Source organism: Pelodiscus sinensis, chromosome 17 (genome assembly GCF_049634645.1).
Source record: "Pelodiscus sinensis isolate JC-2024 chromosome 17, ASM4963464v1, whole genome shotgun sequence".
NCBI lineage: Eukaryota > Metazoa > Chordata > Testudines > Trionychidae > Pelodiscus > Pelodiscus sinensis.
Genome location: NC_134727.1, coordinates 2,256,050 through 2,281,175, shown reverse-complemented (window position 1 = coordinate 2,281,175; position 25,126 = coordinate 2,256,050). Strand labels below are relative to the sequence as shown.

Below are 25,126 nucleotides of genomic sequence, written 5' to 3'. Positions count from 1 at the left end.
AGACTTTTACCAGTAAATATCGGTTTATTCCTGAAATCAGAAGCCCTAAACATACCTTTGTTTATAAGGTCAGTTGTCATTTCCTCTCTATCCTCCCCCATTTAATATAAATTATGTGATCTCTCAGGTAATTGAAAGGTACAAAATTTTCTTCCTAGTTTTTCTCCTCTGCACTACCGAAAAGGGAATTTACGGGACCTAGAGAACATCTGTCGGTAATGTAGATGTAATTTACAAATTACTGGTAGGTTTCCAAAAAAAATTTGAAATTTTATTTTTCAGACTATCGGAGCTTGTGTAAACTGGTGGTGGGTGCTCAGAGAAAACCCCTAAATGTTTATACTTAGGAGACTTGTACTTCACAATAGTGTGTGTAGTTCTGTTTAAATATATTTATTCATAGTACTTATCTGAAAGTATTCACTAGAAAAATCAAAATTCTCTCTTGCAAGAGGTAAAGGGAAAAACAATTTGAACATGATCTTTTTTTTTTAAACTTCATAAAAATATGCTTTGAAGTTGAGAGAATAATCAAATAGTGAAATGTTCAAAACTTAAAAGGACATTGTTGTTTAGACCCAAAGTTTAGATTTTCTGGTTATTAAAAAAAAAAAAACTGGGTAGAAATACATTTGACAAAATAAATTTTTATTCATAAAAACCAAAAAGAGGAGTTGGGAGTATTTAAACTCCTCTTTATAATGTTTGCAACCAAACACAACTGCATTGTGCTCATACTGAAGAGACAGAAGCTAGCAAAGGAATAGAAAATGAAGCTGACTCAACAGGCCAGCCAAATTTCACTCTCCAGAACATGTGAAATAAAAAAAGTTAAAAAAAAAATAATTTTAACTATCTACAGCATGCATAATGCAAGACTATTTTCTATAGCAGTTCAGCTGAACAATGTCCCTTTAAGGAGATGCAGCACAATTTGTAAATTTCTTCCTGGATGTGTTTCATTATCTTGGTTGGTTTTGTGGTCTCGGAACAAATCAAAGCTTTTGCACCCTTAGTTGGAGTCCGTAATGGCCGGAGTCTTCAAGCAGTATGCTTTCTGAGCTGAAAACTACCTTTCCTCCCCTTTTGCAGCCTGTGTGGTTCTGACTGCTGGTAGTTCTGTAGTACAGCAGCTTTAATCTGAGCAATCGAGAATGGTCCTACATTATATACAGTTGGCTTCAGGAGGACTTGTGTTCCCAGTTTGGTACTCAAATGCTCCATCCCACCATGAGAAGTCACTTTAAAAGGCAGTGATAGATTATCCTCTTTAGCACTAATGGAAAATTACATTGCAAAGCAGCTTTATTATGAACCTTTCCTATATTTATAATTCCCTTGCCATCCCAACTTGGAGATAAAGGCCTGTTAAAGGTTATATATTACTCTGGATTTTTCTTACTGTAAATATTGTAATTTTACAATACTGTCAATATTTTATTAATTTACAAATATTTAACAAAGTTTAATCTGTGTGAGTTCAGATTTATTTAATAGTGTTCCACTTCCGTGGTTTCTGCTGCAGTCAGTATTGCATTATATTCTATGTAAGATTAACTTGCATTTAAAAAGAAAGTTAAGACTGATTTAAATCCATCTTTCTGGGAGAACAAAGTACAGAAGTGATTCTCTTCTTTGAAATGTAACACTTGCACTCTTCAGGCCCAGTGCTAAGATAATTTAATGAAATACTACCATTACAGATTTTCAAAGCTAATGCAGCTAAACAATGCACTTGGAACTTGTTACTTGAAAACTTGAGAATACTTTGAATGTTAAATGGCTTTTCTCAGCCAGTTTTCAGTGATTTTTCTGCATTATCTAATGTATCTAAAATCTTAACTTTTTTTATAATGAGTAAAGGGACGTTGTCTGATCAGTTTTAAGTTTTTGTAAAAGCAAGGATTTGGAAAGGTTGAGTTTGATAGAAGTGTTTTCATTATTTTCTTAAAAAATTCCAATGAAAACACATTTTGTATTAGTTTGACTGTATGCATTTGCCATAGCAGTGTTTGCATCCCAAAGATTGCAGTGTGGTGGCTATGGGTGAGCCAAAAAGCAGCTGGAAACTGACTAGATGCAGAACCTGAAATCTTTCTCATTGTCCAAATTAAAGGCCCAAGCCTATGCCCTGGAAAGTCACTGGCGAAGCTTTTACAGAAACCAGGAACAGGCCTTGATTGAGCACTTTCTTCATCTCCCTCAGCACTGATGGTGAAAATAAATTAGATTGTCCACAATTCTTTATTTTACTAACTGAAGGTTCTCTAAAGACATTTTTTTTACAATTAATTTTTTTAACCCGATCGTGTCCCTTTAACAGTTCAGTTTTCAGATGTTCATGTTCTTTGCAGAATTATCAAAAGCCAGTATTTTTTTTCCCTATCAGAGGCCAGGGAAGACTTGATCTTTCATGTATTTGCAACATGACTCTCCTTAAAGGATCCAAAATATCACAAAGGTGTTTGTGGGAGGTGGTACATTTGGGTTTACAAGTTAATCTTTATTAGAGATGTGCCAATATATGCTGCTTTATTGTAGTGTTGTTGTTTTATATTTAGGCATTTTAGCTAATTTACAAATATATACTGTAACAGTATACTTTGTACAGATTTATTTAAAATTTATTTGAAAATTGAAATAAAGTAGGCAAAAAATAAAGATGTTTATTTTTCATTTGACTATAAGCAGCTAACATTTTTTTGGTTTTAGTGTACTTGAGCACCAAACAATCTCAGAATGATCAAATATTTTAGTTGAAAGGCCACATTTCAGAAACTCTGTGGCTATGTGTATGTGTATCTGTATTGTATGTAGACAACTGTTAACTCTGGAAATGATGAAGTCATACTCGTGTTACCATTCAGAAGAAAGCTTTTCATAGTTTGACTCTATTTTCTCTGTTTTAAGACAAAAAGGAATTTATTTTTTGTAAGATGTTTATGAAAGGCCTGCCGTCTGGCTTCTCCAGTCAATGTTTAAAATTCCAGAGTGGGGGTGATTTCTTGTTTAGCCCTTGCTGATAGACCAAAGTCAGCTTTGACATCATATTGGGGTGCTGCTCAAATCTGTGTTTTATGTTGAAGTCAAAAAGCAAAGTAAGAAAAATCAAGATGTGAACTTCACTAGAAAACAAATTCTTCACTGTACAATAGAATGGATATCTCTAATCACTCTGTCGTTAATGATAGATTCTTATTTTTTGAATTATCTATTTAAAAACAGCAAGCATTGTATTTGCTAGTAAATATAAAGTGTTTACATGTAATTACTTAATAAATTATTTGATTTAAGATTGCTCTTACGGTGCTGATTTTTAATGCAGAAACATAATTTTTGACTAATGTCTTTCAGCTCATGCTGTTCTTTAAACTCTCCTAGAGTGTTCCCCCCCCCCCCACCCCCCCCACCCCACCCCCAGGCATCAGTTTGTTTTAAATTAAATACTGAGGGAGACAGAAAACATATGTTTCTCCAAGATTTCTGACAGGATTACTATGTAACATTTTCCAACGTTATCTGCATCGTGGTATTTCTCTTTCCTCTCAAACAAATTATAATGCCGAAGTGGAGCAGTATGCTAATAGCTGAACTATTGCCAACTAATGGTATTACATAGCCACAGTTTTCACTTGGTGAATCTTTCAGCTGACAGTGGCTTGTTACAAGGAAACATCATGTTTCAAGGCGATGAATTCTAAAGCCTGACACTGAGTGAATTCAAACAGGACTGATGGAATGGTCCTTACATTCTTCCTCTGTGAAAACTTTGTGGGGGAAAGTCAGTTGCTGACTGGAGAGAGAGTTCAGTCAGTCACATCCTGAAGCTGCCCATAGCTGTTCTGTGGCCAGCTGTGGAAGAGCTGGAGAAACCCACAAGAGGTATCCCCAGATGGATCAAAGTCATGGGATCTCAGTCTGAGGGGTGCAAGGAAGTGCAGGGGCTCACAACCTCCCTCTCTATTTATGCCTTAGATAGGTCCCAAAACACTTCTGTCTTCTAATGGGGACTGAGAACCACTGTTGTTCTCTGATTATTGAAGCCATGGGTGGTAATGATGCATGACTTAGAATGCTAGGGTTAGGGACTGTGAAAGTGTTAAGACTTTATCAGTGTTGGAGAAAATCCAATGGGCAAGGTAATGAAAGGGGTTGCTGGAGTTTTGAGTTCAGATCAAACTCTAGCTTGGGTCTCATAGGGTTGGTCTCATCCTAGACCCTGATAGTGACATGATGGAATCAGGCCATAGTTCAAGGAGAGTGCTGGTCTCTGCCCAAGAGAAGCAGGGACTAGACAGGTAAGAGGTTGGATTGAGTGAATATGGAGGCACAATTAAAGGGACGGGCCTGAAATAACTGAGCTGTTGGGACTTACGACTGAGGTGTGTGCATGGAGTTTGTACAGAATCGGGCCACTCTGCCATGCTCAAGCTATTGCCATCCGTTCTTTATTAACCCTGCAAGCACTGAAAATACAAAGAATGCAGTCTGTTTCTCTACCTCGGCTCTGCAGACAGCTTTTGGTGCAGCATACTAGTTAAGCCACCGTGTTTTGGTTTAATGTGCTCAATATTAAACATTCTATTTGGAAAACTTGTCTTACGTTGACAACCTTAGGGGGTTGGAAATGGATTTTGTGTACACTTTATTGAAGAAAAGAATCGAGTTAGAGATGAGCAAAATCTGAGATTAACCCTTTACTACCTCATCGTTGTCGGAGCCTTGTTCTGATGCCCAGCGGAGGAGTGAGGCTAGGCAACATTGCATTCACCTGAAAAGCACCTTCACGCAAGTCTTCGCACACTTCCATGCGTGTGTGCAGACCCAGCTCTCATCCAGTAGTAGAGACTCGAGGTCATGCATGCCAGTAAACCCAAAGCGAAAGCCCTCTTTCTCCAGCTTAATCCTGCGTGTACACAGATGCTCCAACTCCAGATACTTAGACATCCTACTAATTCTCCTTGTATGCAGCATTTCCTCATAGGGATATGGTGTGTGGGTGCGTTTAGTTTAATTCACAGGAACTTCCTTTCTCAACTGGAGAAGCTGAGGTTTCAGACAGTGCGGAAGTACATGACCCTACACAACACATAGATTGAATTCACTATCTGGGCTTGGGCCAACAATTCATTAATTTGATATCCAGCTTCAAGCCCTGGCCAATATGCAGCACTTCAGAAGAAGGTGAAAACTTTCACAAGGCACTTGGCTAAATTGTGTAGTAGTTTTACATGTCAAGAGAATGTTTCCTGACCTTCTGCTGCAAATATCTGCCAGTGTGAATCCTATTTGAGAGCATCTTTCTTAGTATGCGTAATTACAGCTATTGGTCATAAAATTATCCATCCCTTCTAACAATCCAGCTCCCCCATTTCCCTTTTGTAAAAATGGGAATGTTGCTAAGAAAATTATCTTTAATCTCTGGCCACCATTAGTTGGCATGGATGGCCATTATAAAAGATAGTAAATTGGTCATATGGCAACAGGGCTCTGTTGACTCCTGCAGGTACTCTCATTTTGCTTGTTTGGAAAATCAAATGCAAATAAAGCATCTCACCAAAACCAACCACCATAAGCTTGTCTCCATTTGTGTGTTAATTGTCTGTATCAATTTTTGGTGGTTGATGTGGATAGATACTGTCTGACAGTATGAACTCCGACAGGAGGAGTATTCTGCCTTTTATTGAGAGCGCCACTTGGGTTCAGAGATGGGGATTTCTGGATACAGAACCACTAGTCAAAACAATTGTCTACAGTGGCCTGTGCAACACGGTAATTTACCATTTACTCTGAAAATTGGTTTCTTCAGATTCTTAAAGATCAGATGTGCCATTGTAGGAGACCATCTGAGGCCGGAGAGTTCAACATGGAGTTTGCTTCTGCAGTTAAGATATTTTTGATTGTCATCAAAACATAGCGGTGATGGTGATTTACGCCCCGAGTTCCAACTTTTCAATGTCAGGGTCGTTCAGGAGCATGCTGTTTCTTTGGCAGCCCACTAACAACAACAGAAGGCCCAGAGCTCAGTGTGCACTCTTCCTTTACAACAACCTCTTCACCATCACTGTCCCACAAAAAGCAACAGCACTGATTGGAAGCCCTTCGCTTTGGACATGTTACCCCAGACAAAGTTGAACTTTCAGGGTCACTACTAGATGCTGCAAGTGGAGAAAGAGAAATTAGAAGGGGAAATAATAACGTGGCATGGCCATTGAACGTAAAAAGTTGACCAAGCATGAGAAATAACCCGATAATGGCTAAAAGCTCCCACCTAAGGAAGAATGCCTTTCCACTTAATGCAATGGATTCTACAACTGGAAAGAAGGCTGCAGAGGACTGAAGACAAAGTACTAAAGATGCTGTCCAAAAAAAGTATAACAAAGGATTCTGGGCTATTTTCTCAGACAGTGAAACTCCGAGAACGTATCGGATCAGTCAGCCAAAGCTTCTGAACCTCATTGAGAGAGAAGTAACGTCTCGGGCACTGCTAAAGCGTAGCGTGGAAATCCAAACACTCGTCTGCAATCACAAACATGGTCACAGTGGGTAGGTTGAAAGAGGAGGGCTGGCTCCTGTCTTGTCAACAACGCTCAGTTAAACTCTGAGCCAGTGGAGTACTGTGATGGAAACCTAGCAGGCATTTCCCAAAATGAGAACTCTGCAGAAAGGAAATAAACTTATACAAGTCACTGAAGGAATTTTGAAAAGAACTTCACAGATTACAAACCTATGACACTCCAGTTCCGTTTTCAATGGGCATGATCTATTTAATTACACACTGGGACCACACGGGGCAAAAAGATTCACAGAAGCTATAGAATCTTTGCATAATTCAGCCACAGGACAGATCCCAGATGCATAGGTTGAAACCAAAATAGGAAGAGGAAGCTGAAATATGGAACACATTTTTGAGTCCTTTCCTTATCCCATTTAAAATCAAAGACAGTTTCCTATCCCAAATCTCCATTTTCACTTTGTTGCCCCAAAATGGCAAAATACTATGTAAATATAAGACAGGGCAGCTGAGGGTAAAGTTGTGTTATTTTAAAGTAACCCGGTTCCATGGATAATTCTGCCAGGCCACAAAGAGAATCTGTTTTTGGTACAGTAGACTTCCGATAATCCGGAACCGATAGGACCTAGGTGGTGCCGGATTATCAAATATGCCGGACTATCAGGAGGTACTATAAACTGGTTTTTTATTTATTTTTTATATATATATACTGTATACATTATATACTGTATATAAAGTGTTCTTAACCCTTTTTATTGTACATACTGTATACAGTATACTGTAATGTTTTAGTTTTTTAAGCCTTTTTTACCCTTTTTGCTCAGTTCAGCTGCTGCCGCTGTTACCTCGTGACTCATTTTTTGCCACAGCTCACTCACTAGGCTCTTGCCATTTTGATGCCAGACTATCAGGAGTGCCGGACTATTGGAGTTTTACTGTATTCAGTCTTATATTCTTGGGAGTGAAGTATTTTGATTTTACTATGTTCCCATCCTTTGAGAATTTCTACAGGAATAAACCCTTCTTTCAGCCTCTATAGGCTTTGCCTGGTATGCACTGCCATTGAAAACCAAATTTTAAATGAGCTTAATTAGTATGCAAACAGGACGAAGGAACATACTTCTTCTAGCTTATCTTTCAAAAGAATAGTCGGCAGAGCATTTTTATCACTACAAATCTTACACCAAAACCAATACTGAACACTTGTCAGTGGTACAGCCCTTTAGAATTCCAAAGCCCTTTTCAGTAATACATTCATGGAACATCTGAGTTCAGTAAGTATCTTCATTTCACAAATGTGGAAACGGAGGCAGCGAAAGGTTGAATTACTTGTCCAAGATAACATAGCGAGCCGTGGTCGCAGCTTGAAAAAGAATCCAACAGCTTCAAATTCCCTGGTTAATGCTGTATGCCAAAGCTGGAGTTGCTTTTTTTCCCCCTCCAAACTATTTTTTTTTAATTTCAGGAGGGAGAATAAAAGTGAAACTGACCCTTTAAAAAATCTGAGATCAGGCACAAAGTAAGATCTCTAGCTTCTCCACCAGTTGAAACAGTCTCTGTAGCTAGTAAAGAGATTGTGTGTCTCTCCCTTTCAAACACAGAAGTGTTAGAAGACAATAGCTGAAGCCTTTTGCAAACAGCTGTTGGAGAAGCTGATTAACCTTCTCAATCTCTGCCCATCTCAGTCTGGCAAATAGCAGAGGTCTGAGATTGTCAGGTCCATAGTGTATGCTCCTCCCAGGAAAGAATCAGGTGGGTTTAGCCATTCACAACACACAGCCACAACTACCTACTGCCTCAAAAAAACAAAAAACAAACCAGCACTCAGTTGTGCAAAATATCCCAAGAGCTCTTCTAGCCCCCACAGTTACCGCACATCAGCCAGAGTTCCCAGTCCAGTCGTTGTGCCACACAGGTCAACCGGGAAGAATTGTAACGAGGTTGCCTGTGGAAGTAATTCACTCAAGTTGCAGTTGCAATAACAGCTTTGCTCCAATTCTGTTTTTCCCTCTGCCTCTTCCAAGGCAACACACTTGTGCAACATGCCAGTTTTTCCTTCTCTGAGGCCATTCCTCGCTCTGCTGCTGCTTTGAGAGCTGTGCGGCTGAGAGCACGGGTGAGTATGAGAGACATGGCCTCCCCAAACTGCAGGTGGGGAATTTGCTCCTCCACTCACTGGCCTGGCTGGAGCTGCCCCCCCCACATACAGAAGTCCAACCATGCCTGCTGATAATGGCCCCTACAGCCTTTGGCCCTATCCACACGGCACGTTTGCCCTGGGTCAGTTTCATTTTTGTCGGTTGCAGTACAGCTGGGGTGGGCTTTATTGCCAAGAGATTTCGCATGTTAAACTCAACAGGCAAAGAAGCATTGATAAACGATGCCATGTGTGTGTTCTGGGTCAGAAACACGGAAACCATCCAGGTTGCCCAGGAGAATTTGAGATCATCTATAGGTCAAATCAGCTACAATGCTGGAGTCTAATCATTTAATAGAAGGGAAATTAAAAATTAGACAGTCATCAAATTAACCCTTGTTGGGCCAGTGTATAGTGTCAAAGTTTGTTATCCTAGCCATTCCAAGATTTCATTTGTATTCCTGTAGCACAAAGGAGCCCAAATCATGGGCCAGGTAGGTCCCATACAGCCGGCCTCTGTCCCAAAGAGGTTTCAGGCTTAAGTAGCCATGTTTCAAGGGCAGTCACAAAAGTCTTCCCTTTTCGTTCCTTCCTCATTCTTTGTTTATAAAATAGTCAATACCAGGGGATGGGGGCAACTGATTAAAGCCATGTTAATTACAAAAAGCTCTGGCTAAATATGCCACAAGTAGCAGTATATATACCAGTAGTTCTCAAACTTTTTTTTATCCACAGACCACTTGAAAATTGCTGAGAGTCTCAGTAGACCTTTCCAAATGTTGTTTGTACCACTAGCTGACTATTGCTAAGTATTTTGACTAAAAGCACTGTATAAAAAAACCTGCATAATAATGAAGGGTTTTTCAGTTCTACAAGTAAAGCACACAGCTCACATTTTAACATCAATAGCTTTACCTTTCCAATGGGATGGATGTGCGTGGTTTTGTGAGCAAAGTTCAAGGAAGTTGAGTGTAATGTCTGTCAGCGTTAGCCTTAGGTCAGCTTCAGCATTCCTCCTGCTTCTGGCTTTGGACTTGAGGGTGGTAAGTGATTGAAATCCTGTCTCGCACCGGTCTGTAGTAGCAAATGGCACCAGAAAACACACTGCTTTGTCTGCAAGTCCTGGGTACGCTCCAAAACTCAAGGAATGTCCCTTAAATTCTGATTGTAATGTTTTGTCGCAAGAAAGCTCCAACAAGCCCTCTTGTGCCTTGCTAGACAAACCAAAAGGCAGCTCACTGATTTCAACCCCAAAAGGATTCACATCCAGGTCTTTGGTTCAGGTTCTACTGGAAAGTGAGCTTCAAACTGTTTAAGAGCAGCAAGATGTTCTTCAATGTCTTTTTTTTCCCCCAAGAACCAGTTCATTTTTAGATAGGGAACCTTCCAAGGTTGGACCCTTAGAGGGAACATCACAGAGGTGTTGGACCACAATTTGAGAATCTCTGATATATGCAATACAATGGAGGGCAACACTTAATAAAATCTCAGTGGGGGAGAGATATATGAATTATTGAATACCAGTATAACTCTTATTAACCAGGAAATGGTCATTATTCCTTGTCAGCCTGTCAATTACATATATAACAGGAAGAAAGAAATTTTGATCTTTTCTATTAGAGGGTTTAATAAAACATGCAATCACTGTCTCCAAACTTACCTTCATTTTTCTTGTATTAGTTTCAGTAGTAAGGATTAGCTCCAAGAATTCCCAGGAAGCTATTTAGTTGCTAGAGTTCGAGAAATTTGTTTTTCCTAAGGCAATGTTTAACAAAATGTCTTGAAATAGTAATTGAAAATTTTAAACCAAAAATGTTTAGTTTTTGGCAAATGATCAGTATTCCAGGGTTTGTTTCTATAAAATTCCCCAAAATGTAAAAACCAGATTTTTTTTTCACAAAAGTTCTCATCTTTAAAAAACTTAGATTAATTGGAAAAAATCATTACACAGAAGTAGGGAGGTATGCACAGCAGGGATGAGATTATTGCGGGAATACTATGGCCAGTTCTGATGCTTCTGTAAGGGGGCTGAAAAATTGGGAAAGGTTCAGAAAAAAGCCACAAGAAAGATTTGGGTTCTAAAAAACATGGCTTATAAACATAGAAAGCTCAGCTTAATTAGTTTATCCAAGTGGTTTTCAATCTGTGATCTACGGACCCCAGTATCAGCAGATAATGTATAAGGCCATGTCTTCACGAAACGGAAGATCGATGCTGCCGCAGTTGATCTTCTGGGGTTTGATTTAGCAGGTCTAGTTAAGACTTGCTAAATTGAACTCAGAAGGCACCTCTGAAAGCGGCCAGTACTCCTGCTTCTGTGAGGAGTAAAGGAAGTCAACAGTAGCATTTGCTCCCATCCGTCCTCACAGCAGGAGGCTGAAGGGAAACTCGAATTAAAGTATGTTGATTCTAGCTACATAATTAATGACGCTGGAGTTGCAGATCTTGATTGTTATCTTCCTTTTTAGTGCAGCCCTGCCCTTAGATTTCCAAAGGTAGGTGGTACCTGCACCTCCATTTGACATTTTTTAGGAATCTGCAAATGAAAAAAGGTTTAAAAATATGGATCAGCAAGTACATGGGAGATTTCTAATAGTAGAAGGCTCCTCAGTTTAGTAGGAAAAGGCACAAAAAGATCCATTGTTTGGAAACTGAAGCTAGTCAAATGCAGACTAGAAATAAAGTGAGGGTAAGTAACTGAAATAACTTACTGAGGGATATGGCAGATGTCAATCACTTGAAGTCTTTGTCAGGATGGGATATCTTTCCAAACTTGATACCTTAGCCCAAAGAGAAGTTTTGGGGTTAAATGCAGAAATGATTGACTGAGATTTTGCATAAACAACGAGGAGTCTTGTGGCACGTTCTAGACCAGAGGTTCCCAAACTTTTTGTCATCACACCCCCTTTTTATTTTTGAAAAATCCTCATACCGCCTCCCCCCCAAAAAATAGCAAAACTTGTTGAGCAAAAAAAAAAGGAAGTGACTGGGGCAGCAAAAGCTTGATGGGGGGAGAGCTGGGTCACCTCGTGCCCCCCCCCCGGAATTTCTTCATGCCCCCCAGGGGAGCACAGCCCCCCTGTTCAGGAACCCATGTTCTAGACTAACAGATTTATTGGAGCATAAGTTTTTGTAGGCAAGGTCCCACTTTGTGATCTGTGTTCTTCACGGGATCAGAACAGATGATCCTATTGGTCCCTGTCAGCCGTACTTTGGGCTCCATATTTATGGACATTAAAATCTGACACAAATAAGTCGAGCTTTCATCAATTAAACCAGGAAAACCCTAAGAAACCCAACAGCATGGACCTTCCTTTCCTCTGTAGCAATGACTGATAGGAATGTTCTTCACTTGGTTCCTGTGTGATGACCCAACCCTTAACAAGAGCTTCCTCCTGCCAGCTGTGGGACGGGACTGGGGAGGGGACCCAGGCTTTCCAGTGGAAGGGAAATGGAGGGGAGGGGAAGTCCTGGCGGGCCCCAGTGTCTGATGGGAGGGGAATGGAGGGGGGAAGGGAGAGGTCCCAGCCGATGCCAGTCTCCCCAGAGGGAAGGGAGTGGGGGAGAGGTCCCTGCCCAGCTCTCTCAGCTGGGCCCAGGCCTTGGAGAGGGAGAGGCAGTGACTGAAGCTGGCGGCTTCTGGCTGGAGCAGGGACAGTGGCTCCTCCTGGAGTTCCAGCCTCTCAGGCCCCCAGGACCTCCCTCCCTGCTTCCCCGTTCCCTGGGCTGCTACTTCCGTTTCCAGGCTCACTGCAGGAGGAGAGCTGGCAGCTCAGCGCGGGCGTTCACCTGAATTTGCAGTTGTGTCTGCGGCCAGGGGAAGGCCTGGGTACCCCCTCCCCCCCCCGACACCACTCGTTGCCATGGCTGCTGGGCGCCTCAGGCACATGGTGGGCGGTGGAAAGCCATCCCTGGTCTCCTGTCAGCGCCGTCCCCTGGGAGCTGGGAACGCAGCCAGAGCTGCCCCATGCGCGCGCTCTGCCCGGAGCCTCTCGCGCACGGGCAGCTGGCAGCACTCAACACGGTCTCCCCAGTGCTGTCTGCTCGGGGCCGCATGGGATGAGCTCTGGGCTTCGTGGGCCATAGCTGGAGCCAGGGGGATTTGCTCCCACAGAAATGGACACTGGAAAAGCTGTTCCAAGTTACGGACGTTTCAGGTTAACGAGGCCCGCGGCAGAGGACCGTTCCTTGGGAAAGCGCCATTTGCTGCCTAGCACTAACCCAGAGCGCTGGAGGTCTCCAACGCACAGGAGAGCGGAGGCGAAGTGAGGGAACCTGCGGGGAAGGTGAGACGGAACAGCGCTTGGCGGTAAGGCATCCGCCAGCCAGAGACTGACGGGCAGTGACCCCAAAGGGCAAGCGTCGCTGTCTCTCAATAAAGCGCTCACGGGCCACTGCAAAGACCACTTCAGGGCAAGGCCTCCACCAGACCATAGGTGAGCGATGGGAAGGAAGAGCAAGGCACGCAGGCTACACAGGAAGGGGTCTGCACAAAAACCCAAGGCCAGGCAACGCTGGAAGAGCCTGAGCAACTCGTGAGCACACCGAGCGGCTTTGCTGACTCTGACCAAGAACAAACATACTCAGACATGAAGAGACACGGTGGCCAGAGAGCCAGGGAAACGTGCCACCCCAGAGGGGAGAGAACTGGCTTCCTTCAGGGACAAAACCCATCATGCTTGGGAAGTTCCACCCTCCTCCTCCAGGAGCGAGACTCCTGCAAGCCGAGCTGTTCAGAGAGGCAGAATGCCCAGGTAAGTCATCTTCCTTTGTTCTTCCTCCACCTTGCTAAGGCGGGTCGGAGATGCAGCCCTTGTTTCCATCCTGTGTGTGTTCCGGCATACGCTGGCTCTCCAGCTGCATCCGGCCACCTTTCTCAACTGTGCTGTGCCGAGAAATTAAACCAATCCAGACTCTGGCAAGAGTCCTGAGTTAATTACTGATTTGCTTCCAAACAGGGGATGAGACATCGCTCAGCCTGGTACAGAAGCTTCTGGGCCAGACGACTTCTTGGGATTCACGTTCTGTAGCAAGCGTCCTCTTCTCGGCCATTCTCTGCAAATCGAGGTTTGCCATCTGTTCGAGAGGGTTTGTTCTTCTCCTTCCGGGGTGTGTGGACATTCCTAAGAAGTCTGGAATAAGTCTTGAATCCTCTGACTCTGACTAGTAAATTGCCATTCATGCATGATTTCTCCAGCTGGAGCTCTTTTCTTTAATAGTTGTGCCAGCAATAAGTCAGGCTTGAGTTTGCATTGTCAGACCATCCATTACTGCTTGCTGGCTTGCTAGGAAACTCAGTTTGTTCCATGAGAATGGTGTTTAACTGCCCTCTAGTGGTAATTCATTTGTCACATCTCAAAATTTCCCCCCACTTTCCATTAGTTCCCCACAATACCCTCTTTTAAATCTTTCCCTTTTGTTTCTTTATTGGGAGTTTTCTGTTCTGTTTTTATTTCCCTCTGCCAGGGCAGTTCCAGGCCTCTGACTTCTTAGTGCACTTAGCAGGGTTCCATAATGTATCTTCATTTACTACTTCATTGTCATCCTCTTGCACAAAGTCTTAAAAGCATTCCTCCTCCCATTCCTGTTGTGCTGCTTAGCATTAGCTCATTTGCGCTGCAGCTGAAAACTCATTTGGGTTTGCTAATTACAAGTTAGCCCCAGTCACTTTGCTTCCCATTCCAACAGCTATTTAATTCTGAGTTGGTTGCTTGGTTGGGTTTTCTGTACCCAGTGCATCTGTCTACAGATTTGTATGTAGGGTTGTTGGAGCCGGGTTGGTTCCCAGATGTTAGAGAGATGTCTCACCCAGCTTGGCTGTCTTTTTCAATGTCACATTTCATTTAGTTATTTAGCTTACCTTAGCCGGTATTTTGGATGAGTTTCTTTTTCTGAAGCCAAACAGTAAACATGAATTGATAATCATGTTGATGAGGGGATGGAGTGGGAACAACAGAAAAGGCAGTAAGTTGAATTGTAACGGCATTTGAATTCATCACAAGCCTTTCTGAGCTGTGAAGGAGATATGTATATCCACTAGGCAACACTGTCTTGGATTAATGTCTATGGCAACTAACAGGCGCTAAATGAGCCATGGCTGGGCCCCTGAAGGAATGGAAATGGAGTACTGAAAACTGCAAGGGCACAGTGAATGCAAAGCTAAATAGTAGCATTCAAGGACAGTGCCCCGTTCTTTGGTTCATATCAAGACCCATGTGCATGCAAATCCTGCAGGCTTCGTGGCCCACGTGCCTGCTTCCCCAGCAAACCCGAAAGAGCAAATAAGTGTAACTGAAGGAAGAATTTGTGTGTGGGGCTCTCCATAAAGCAGGCAGCTTGTAAAATGATTTACAGTGTGATTAGCCCCAAGACAAACCAGACTAAAGTCCCAACAGTCCCGGGGGCCATGTAGCTACTAGGTTATTAATTAACTGTACTGCAGTAGTGCTGAGAAGTCCCAGGAGAGCCCCGGGCAGGAAGTGCTCTACACACCCACAGCAATGAGCAGGAGGTGGAGCCACAAGGGAAGGGGCGGGGCCTCATGGAGTGGGGGTGACATGAGGGCAGGGCCATGAGGAAAAGGGCTGGAGTGGAGACAGGGTGTCGGAAGGGGCAGGGCCATGGCTCCCCCACTCTTAGAGACCTTCCATCACTTCTAGGCAGCAGTGCACTAGTACAAAACCATAGTGCATGCACGTGGTGGCTGGTGCATTTTCTCAACTGGGTGTGCAATATTCATGGATTCATAGGTCCTAAGTCCAGAAGGGACCCCTGTGGCCAGCCAGTTGGACTCGGTGCGTCCCACAGGCCAGAGAGCAGCCCGTTCTGGCTGACTATGAATTCACGGGCCAGGCTGTCTTTCTGAACCACAGAGGATGCTGGCCCAGGGTTCGAGTCCGGGGAGGGAGCAGATTTACATTTTGTCTTGCCTGCCTCACACACAATGCCCCCACCCTTCCCACCCCATCGCCGCTCATGGAGGAGACAGGGCCAGCTAATTCTGCAGCTGCAGGTTCGCATAGCTGTGCCCCTGCACCAAGCACAATTACCATGCCCAGGGAGCTGCCACCCAGGCTGGGCCCAGCCCAGGGAATGAGCTGAACGCTAGAGGACAACGTGGGAGGGGACGACTGTCAAAGAAGAGTAACAAAATTAAGAGGCCAAAATTCTCCCCTATGGCTCCTTGCTGTTAAAATTCAGAACATAAGAGCAGCCAGACTGGGTCAGACCAAAGGTTCATCAGCCCAGGGTCCTGTCTGCCGATAGCGGCCCATGCCAGGTGCCCCAGAGGGAGGGGACAGAACTCAGCACTTTGAGGCTCTCTCCCTGCCGTCTTCTCCCGGCTTCTGGCAGTCAGAGGCTTAGGGTCACCAAAAGCGTATTTCTGACCATCGTGTCTGATCTGGCCCCACCTCGGAGCAGGTCTCTGTGTAAGCGGCCAGCAAAAGAGTCACCCTCTGGAGACGTTGCTCCCATAAAAGTTATGACTCACTCCCCTTGTGTCTCATCTCCTGGGACCGACATGGCTACCACAGCCCTGCAATGCCCCTGTGAAAGCTACGCCCCTCAAAGAGCAGCCTTTCATTGGTTAAACCAGGGCTAGTCAACCGTTGGAAGCCCGGGGGCCCACAATGATATGCACAGCACATGCCGAGGGCCGCCATTTAAGTGTGGTTACATATACATGTAAATACATATGCAAATATATGCAAATAGCTTTTACACTGACAGGCATGAATACAAAGAATAAGGCCAGACTACGCAATATTTACCCAATTTCCACCCATATGACAGAAGACCGTTCTATTGACTCACCGTTGTGGAGCATGTTCCCCATGGAGGCCATGTTCAAAGGATCGCACCCAAGGGCCATGTGCTGAGCCCCATGTAACCCCGAACTGCCCCGCGGGCCGCAAACAGGCTGTGGGCGCCTCGTGTTGAGTAGCCTTGGGTCAAACTGTAACTGCCTGCAAGCAGGAAGAGCATGCACCCCAAAGAGAAGGTGAGAATAAGGAGCAATGGGATGAATCCGAAGAAAGGAAAACTTGGGCTGAGTGTCAGAAAACGTTTCCTGGGGCTATTAGACGAGGAAATAGTTTCTCCAGGGAAGAGCTGAAAGCCTCCTTGTTTAAGTTCTTTTCCTAAGTAGATTAGACAAAGCACTCAGGGTGCAGAGACGGCCCTGCAGAAGCTGGAAGGGGGGATAAGATCCGCCTGCCTCAAGGCTTCCAGACTGATTCCTAGAATGATGCTTGGATAAAACATACAGTTTGCTTGTTTCACAGTTTGTCCCTTAATACCCCTCACAGCTCGCTCCTCTAAGCACTTCCTTACCCTGGTCCCGTAAAAAGAGTCAGAAGCATGGTGGCTTGGAACTAGCATTTAATTCATCTTCTGGACCAAATGACTGGGGCCTGGATAATGACATGTCAGTTTTCAAAAGGGCTCCAGAGATGACCCCTGAAATGACAGGCTGGTGAGCCTAAGGTCAGTAGTATGGGCAAACTGGTTGAAACTACAGTAAAGAACAGAATGATCAGACACAGCAATTCATATAATTTGGTGAGGAAGAGGTTACCCAGTTTCTGTAAAGGGAAATCGTGTCTCACCAATCTACTAGAATCCTTAGAGGGGTGGACAAGCATGTGGACAAGGGGGATCCAGTGTACTTAGACTTTGACAGGGTCCCTCATCAAAGGCTCTGAAGCTGTCATGAGCTACAAGGGAACGTCCTCTCCTGAGCGCACGGAAGTCCCCCGAGAAACACGTTGCATTGAAAGATTCATTTCCTTGACTGCAACGTGGAAGGTCTGGTAGGAATTTGCTACCAAATCTCTTGGTGATTGCCCCATTCTCTGTATTCTCACTGGCCGCTGTTGACAGAAAGGACACTGAGCTAGATGGACCTTTGGTCTGACCCTGTCTGGTTGTTTTTACCCTCCGAGTGGCAGGACAACATGAGGCCATGATAGTGCTTCTTGCTGCTTTTCTCTCTTCCTGCTGCAGAAAGGTTTTCTTTTGGGGTTAGCCTGTGCACCTTTTTGTGTACTCGCTGCTTTACACTGCTCCTATCGATCTTGTTGGCTGTGGGCGACTCAATGTCTGGTTACCCATAAGCTGTGCTACTCTCTGCACGGTTCCCATCGGGGCTCACATGCGAAGCCAGGCTGAACCAATACCAAGGAAAACTCAGTGCACCCAGAAGAGAAGTGGCTTTGGCCATCCAGGAGGGGGCCCTTTTTTCTATAATTTAGGATGAACCAAGGGCCACATGCTGCCTTTCAGATGAGATGCAGAAGGAAGCTCGTAACCACTTTGGATTCTGGTACGTTCACAAAAAACTTCAAGGTGTTGATCCCACTGACCAGGCCAGATTCCCCTCCGATTATTATTTTCTGGTTACCTAACTTCCCCCAGCAGTTCCAGTAGGAGGGGGTATTCTTATCCATCTCCACTTCCTGTCCCAGTTACGTAGCCTTACTGCTATTCAGCTCTTCATTTCAGAACAGAGGCGGCAGGGGAAATAGATCCAATATCTAGTTTGTTTGTGAAGTCTGTTGCGGTGGACCATGGAGTCTGGCGTGGGGGATGGTGGGATGGAGGCTTCTGAACACCCCTTCCCTGCAGAAGAAGGAACATCGAAGCACAACAAATCTGGTGGGATCAACAAGACCTCTGCTTCTTCCTTCTGCCTACTCCACGTAAGTCTTTTATTGTTATTGGCCATGCGAGTGGAGTAGTTGCTCTCAGGTTAAAATTCACCTACCACGTTAAATATTCCCACTGGTTTTACTGATAACAGCATAGTTTATAACAACTAGTAGCTGAAACCCCATGATGTCATATAGGTATGGTACCTGGGCCAACTAATCCCTCATTTGTTTAGTCTCCTTCAAACAATCAATGAAACTGGTGCATGTAAATTGGCTACTGGGTAAGGGTGGAGCTTGGTCGAGTGACCTCTGCTATCACCCTGGTCTAGGACGGTAAGCATGGCAGAGCTACATGCCTCACGTAGCTGTATATCACATGGGTGTAATTCATAAAATCAAAAAGACAAAGACCTTAAAAACGGGATGGTAACAGGTCACAAATCCCGGTGATGACTGAATGTGGTGACACTTTTTTATTAAAGAGCTCTCAACAACATCTGGAGCTATTTCCATCAGTTCACATTGACTCAACAGACATTCTAGGCTTCCAGGTGACACACAGAGTGAAAATATGGGCAACTTATTAGATAGGTAAATCCTGGTCTCCCATGACATTAATGCCAAAACTCCCATTAATTATAGTGGGGCTGGATTTCACCTTTAATTTTCCTCACTGGTGTGCATGTAGCTGATTCACATCATGCATTTCTCGCTGCCTGGACAATAAAAACAGATGAGTCACTTTCCCTTGTTTTTGCTACCCACATTGCCTTACTGGTTCACATATTTTACACACAGATTGCAAACCCGACTTCAATTTGATTGACTTCTTGAAACCGAATAGGATGAGACTATTATAGAACCGTCTCTGGGCATTCTGCTTGCTTCTGGAATTATAAAGATATAGTGCAACTAAAAATATTTTTGTCATCATTAATAACATGAAACTCCCAAGATCCCTTCTTGAAATCCAAGTATTTGCCTGTGACAAGCAATTACAACATCCCACAAGAATTTGCTGGGGAGTTAAAGGCAGCCAAATCTGGGCCATATCCAGCTTTGGAGATCAAGTTGGCCGTTAGCCCGGATCTGAGTCTGAGCTTCTTAGAACCTCACTCGCGCTATTCAAATGTGGTGGTTGTAAATGTTTATCTTGTGGCTATTTGGCAGACAAAACGTACCATACAGAGTGATGATATTCGCAGCAGGTGCCGCCTTGGATACATGTTGGGGGAAGCACACTTTCCATAGTTAATGTAAACTTCTGCAGATGCCATGCCTTGGAGTTTAACTGAAGATCTTTGAGGGCCCAATGGTTGAAACTAGAGCTGTGCAAATAATGGATTTATTAGGTGGCTAAAAATTCTTAAAAATAAAGATACTGTTTTGGCAGTTGGGACAAACCAAAAATGATGCGGGGCGGAGGGAGGGGGTATTGTGAATATATGGAAAATCGAAAAGTTGAAAAGCATTGCTTTGGGTCAAGTATGTCACCTGATCAAAAACTAAATGTTTTGTTGCAGTTTTGAATATTTTAAAGGTTTTTATTGTTTAAAAATTGAAGGAAATGTCAAAATGAAGTTGTTCCAAATCAATGTTTCAACTTTTTTTAGATTTTTTTTCCCCAACACAAACAAGTTGGTGAAACTAATGAAAATTCACAAAACATTTCAGCATTACTGAATCTGCATTTTTTTTGCATGGTGAGAGGAAAAAAGTTTTAGTTGACGAATCTTACCCAGCACTAGTTCAAACACTTATGCATGTGCTAACAGTACTACTGGAAACAGACCCATGATTTCAATGGAATTGCTCAGAGTAGTAAAGTTAAGCATGTACTTTAGGGTACGTCTAGACTACATGCCTCTGTCGCCAGAGGCATGTAGATTAGGCTACCAGACATAGTAAAATGAAGCAGCGATTTAAATAATCACCACTTCATTTAAATTTACATGGCTGCCGCACTGAGCCGACAAACAGCTAATCAGCTGTTTGTCGGCTCAGCGCGATAGTCTGGACGCGAGGGTGTCGACATCAAAGGTATTTGTCGACCGCCCAGGTATGCCTCCTGGGATGAGGTTTACCTGGGTGGTCGACAAATACCTTTGATGTCAACACCCACGCGTCCAGACTATCGCGCTGAGCCAACAAACAGCTGATTAGCTGTTTGTCGGCTCAGCGCGGCAGCCATGTAAATTTAAATGAAGCGGCGATTATTTAAATCGCCGCTTCATTTTACTATGTCTGGTAGCCTAATCTACATGCCTCTGGAGACAGAGGCATGTAGTCTAGACGTACCCTTATGTGTTTTGCAGATCAGGGTCCGAATGAAGAAGCAACAACTCTGTCCTTAGAAGAGCAAGATCTCTTCATGAGTGCTGAGAAGAGTCTCGTTCCAAGCTTTGCTCCCACAAGCCAAAGAAGAGGACATTGGCAGCTGGAAGAAGGAAACCAGAGGTTATTGGATTGGCTCTGTCTTTCATCTGGACAGCTACCTAAGACCCCTCCATATGTTGCAATTTCGGTCCCTTTATATCTATTTAATAATTTCACACATCCTGGTTTTCTAGATGGACAGCCCCTCTACATTGGAAATTCTTTCCTTCTCACTTCTCATTTAAACACCTGTTTTCTGTGCTCAGCAGTTTTGAAAATCAGACTGGTTATTCAGGTGCCTAAATATGGATTTAAGACCCATATTTTAGGCTTTACTTTTGAAAATCTTGGCCATAACCTGTCCAAAATATTCTCAAAGCAGAACTCTCGGTGCTATGCAAAGCATGAGAAATAAGCAGAACTTTATTTTACATGTTCAATAATCAAAGTTTTAAATTTGCAGTCTGGTTTCTGCAAGTGTGGTAAGTGTATGTGCATAATAAACTGGCATGTAAGTGATAGAATCCATAATTGTATGCATTGTATTTGCTTTGTACATGAAAAATGAGACCGTATATCAAAGCACAGCAGAAATAGCTGGGTACAATGTGTTCTCCTCTGTGCAGTAATCCTTTATATGTGTATGTACAATAAATGGCCAGTTACCTCACTCCAGTTCTTTCTCCCATGACTTTAACATGGTTATAAACTATTTTTTTACCATCCAGTGAAAAGTGTTTCCTCCTAACAAACGGCTCCTGTGAAGTGCTGGGACGTCTGCCGTCACTCTAATGGGAACTGGCTGGAATCTTCATTCCAGACTTTACAAACTAGCCCAAACAGGGAAGGGGAAACACGCCGCACCCGCATGCCACCGCGCAAGAGCTGTCGATTCTGTGTTCGCCATCGATAAATAGATTGCAAGGCCAGACAAGGCCATTATGATCATCTTGTCTGAGCTGCTGCATAACGCATCCCCCAGACCCTGACGCAGGAATTTCTGCATTCAGCCCAGACCTTCTCGTGCGGCCGGAGCACTGTTAGAAAGACACTGTCTTGAGTTAAAGACACGTGATGGAGAATCTATCACAGCCCTTGGTGATTCCAGTGATTAATTGCCCTCATTTTATTTCTAGTCTGAAATTGTCTAGCTTCTGCTCCCAGCCACTGGGCCTTGTGCCCTTTTCTTCCTAATTGAACAGCCCTTTACCCATGCAGGTGCTCGTAGACTTTGATCCACTTGACCTTTTCTTGGATAAACTAACTAGACTGAGCAAAACCCACAAGGAGACGGGTGGCACTCTAAAGGCAAACACATTAATTCATTTGTATTATTAAAATTTATTAATGTATAAAATTATATACATACCCATGTATATACAATTATTATTAAAATTATTAATTGGAATAATCAAAGTCTATTAAATTATATTAATTAAAATTAAACACAGCTACCTTTCTGTAACTAGACTGAGCTTCTTTAGCTCACTTGTCTCATAACAGGGCATCTTTCCCTGAACACTGAATTTTCTTTGTAGCTCCTTGCTGATCCCAATGCCCTTCTAAGCTGCACACCCGGGCAGGGCTAATCTGCCTGCTGTCAAACCTGGCAGCGCCGTCTCAAGGCAATGAGTTGTGAATCAGGCTGCAAAGACGGCAAAGTGCTACTTGCAAGGGTGAGTCTGAGTTCCGACCGCTCAAGACTGCCCAAAGGTGGAATCAGGATGGCGTCGACTAGTCTGGTTAGCCAAATGTTGCACATCAAAATGAGGGATTGCACAGACCTTAAGCCTAGCGCCTTTCCCCAGTTTAGTCATTCGTACATCGGTGGTTTATTGGCGGTGTAGCCGTTAATGCACAGACTTGCGGCACGTGATGCTACGTGACACGAGCAGAGTGTGTGACATGGGTATAGTGTCATGGGAAAACAGCCACACGTTGCCAAATAGCTGCAAGCCAACACCCCCTCCTCATCTGTCGACTCTGCAGGGCTCTGCTCAGACCAAGGGCCGCCCGTGGATCCGAGCGTGGGCGTGGTGTCCAAGTTGGGAAAGACAGGCAGGCCAGTGGGTGAAATTGAGAGTCTGCTGAGGCCAGTCGCCACAGGGCCACGACTTCAGCCCACGTTCCTTGGGTGGCCAGGTACTGATTGGTCCATGCAGGGCCAGGCTTAGAAATGATGGGGCCCTATGCAACTGAGGCTCCCCCAGCTTCTGCTGGGGTCCCGGTGCTTCTCCCCCCCCCCCCCCCCCCGGTGTAGCTCCTGCCAGATGTCTGGAACCCCACCCCCCACCCCCCACCCTTCCCTGCATGGCTCCTGCTGGAGCTCTGGAGCTTCTCTCCCTCCTCCCCCATGTGGCTCTTGCTGAGGGTCAGGGGCTGGGGCTTCCCTCTTGCCCCTCCCCTGTGCTGCTTTCCTCCCCTCTCTCCACCCTCCCACAGCTGGAGCGGAATTACAGAGTCTGAGGGCTCCTCTCTGCCCCCAGCCTGGCAGCAGGGAGCCCTCTGCTGGCCAAGAGGAGCACGTGTGGAAGGGGCAGGGGGAAGCCCTGCATCACCCAGGGGCATACAGGTGCACTCAGCTGAGTAGGGGCAAATTGTGGTGCCCCGTGTTTTCAGGTGCCATGTATTTCGCGTGGCCCTGGGGATGTGGCGCTGCTGTCAGGTGCTTGTCTCTGTGTTCTGCCGCCCTTGGCAAGGGGCTGGCTTCTCCAGGCAGCGGATCCGTATCTGCTTTTGCAAAGGACAAAAGAAATGTCCTTCTCAGTGCCTGATGCCGACTGCTCGAGATTCCCAGAGCGGTGGGGTGAGATCTTGCCGACAGGACTTCCCTCCTTGCTCCTGAATGGCGGGGTGCTAGCGTCGACTGGGGGCACCCTCAGCGTTCGATTGGACGGGTCCTTACTAGACCCGCTAAATCAAATACCAGAAGATCGATGTCTGGTGTGGTAAGTATAGACATGGCCTCAGTGTCCGTCTACCCCCGATTCCTCCAATGACCATTCCCAGGAGCCAAACATAGTTGCGCTGTTAGTCCCAGATCCCTCTTGTCCCCTTTCCCCTCCAAGCAACAACGCAGCTGCAGGAGGAACCAGAAAAACCAGCAGAAAGCAGCGGCAGTCGGAGAGGAAAGGTTGATCCTGAGGAAGGAATGTTCGCTGGAAATTACAGGACGAGGTTTTGATGCCATGGCCCGTGAATGCCAGCGTGACACAGCCTGTAAATCGGTTATTGTCCGCTAAGGATCAAGCATTACCGGAGCTTGAAACTTGAGAGAGGCCGTCTGAAAGAAACTCGTGAGGAATGCTTTGGCCTGCCCAGCCGGGGCGGGCTCCTGTGCCGCATTGGGCAAGATACACAACAAGCAGGTCCTGTTAGAGACAATACTTCCCAGAGGAGGATTTTACTAAGAAAGAAATAAGAAACTTCCTGGGAGATTTCATTGACAGAACTGTTTACAAGGAGCTTTACAGAGACTCCAGCAATTCAGGGGTTAAGTGGGTCTCCATTTATATGCATGGGAGCTAAACTAGAGTCCACGTGAGCTCCTGTACGGCTCTTGGCTAGCAGGGCACAGTCACAGGTGACACTCTGTTGCAACTACTGTTCTAACCTCCCCTGTGTTTGATTAGTTTGCAGACAGAAGCTGGGTAGGAGAACACCTCCTGTCTTGGCACTGCAGACTGCGCTGCGCCCCAGAAGCAGCTGCAGCAAGCCCAGCTCCTGGGGGAGCACACAGAGGTCCCCGCGCTGCTCTCGCCCCGAGCACTAGTCCTGCACTCCCATTGGCTGGGAACCTGCTGCCGGCTGCTTCTGGGGGCAGCATGGTCGTCTGTGCCAGGAGAGGAAGGAAGCTGCCTTAGCCCCCCTGCTGCACTGCTGACCGGGAGCTGCTCAAGGTAAGCCCCTTCTGCCCCAGCCCCGCCCCCCGCCCCCCCCCGCACTCCAAAGCTCTCACCCTCAGCCCCACCCCAGTGCCCATGCTCTAGTCAAATTATGTTGCGTTTTGGCAGCAACGATTTTCTTCAACTGGGCCATGAGACAGACAGTTTGAGAAGCCCTGGTCTAGGGGTCCCCAGAGATCCTGGGTGCCTCTGTCCCTTGGCTGAGATCTGGCAGCAGCCAGCGGATGCCGGAGGTTTGCTGCTGGCCCCGACTCCGAGTTTGTTGGACACAGATAACAGGAGTAGCCGCTGCTGACACATGCACTGCGGCCCGCTGCAGCAGCAGCTCGTGCAATCTAGCCAGGGAGCTGTGCGTCTGGAACATCTCGGACCTCTCGCCGTCTGGCTCTGCCCACGGGAACGGTGCAGCCCCCATGCATGCCACGTAGCCGGAACGCTGCCCTTCCTGGAGCCATCTGCCTCCTGCTCTCAGACCCCAGAGGCACCTGCCAAACCTGAGCAGGGGGGACCTCCCCCTCACATGGGCGCGCCTGCGTAGCCA

At 45.2% G+C, this 25,126-nt stretch overlaps 1 protein-coding gene across 10 annotated transcripts in view; it reads left to right on the top strand.

The window, feature by feature from the left end:
- LOC106732606 (transcriptional activator protein Pur-alpha) overlaps positions 1-20,809 on the top strand; it is a 46,248-nt gene extending 25,439 nt beyond the window's left edge. Inside the window, exons 3-7 of one of the 10 annotated variants that reach the window (XR_012896285.1) lie at positions 3-68; positions 159-244; positions 13,610-13,718; positions 18,156-18,352; positions 20,620-20,809. The gene's annotated coding sequence lies outside the window, so the exon portion shown is untranslated. Of the gene's footprint in view, positions 1-2; positions 18,353-20,619 lie in introns of all 10 variants that reach the window. The other 9 variants (XR_012896284.1, XR_012896283.1, XR_012896282.1 and 6 more) reach the window with 9 other exon arrangements.
- Positions 20,810-25,126: the final 4,317 nt, after the last annotated feature.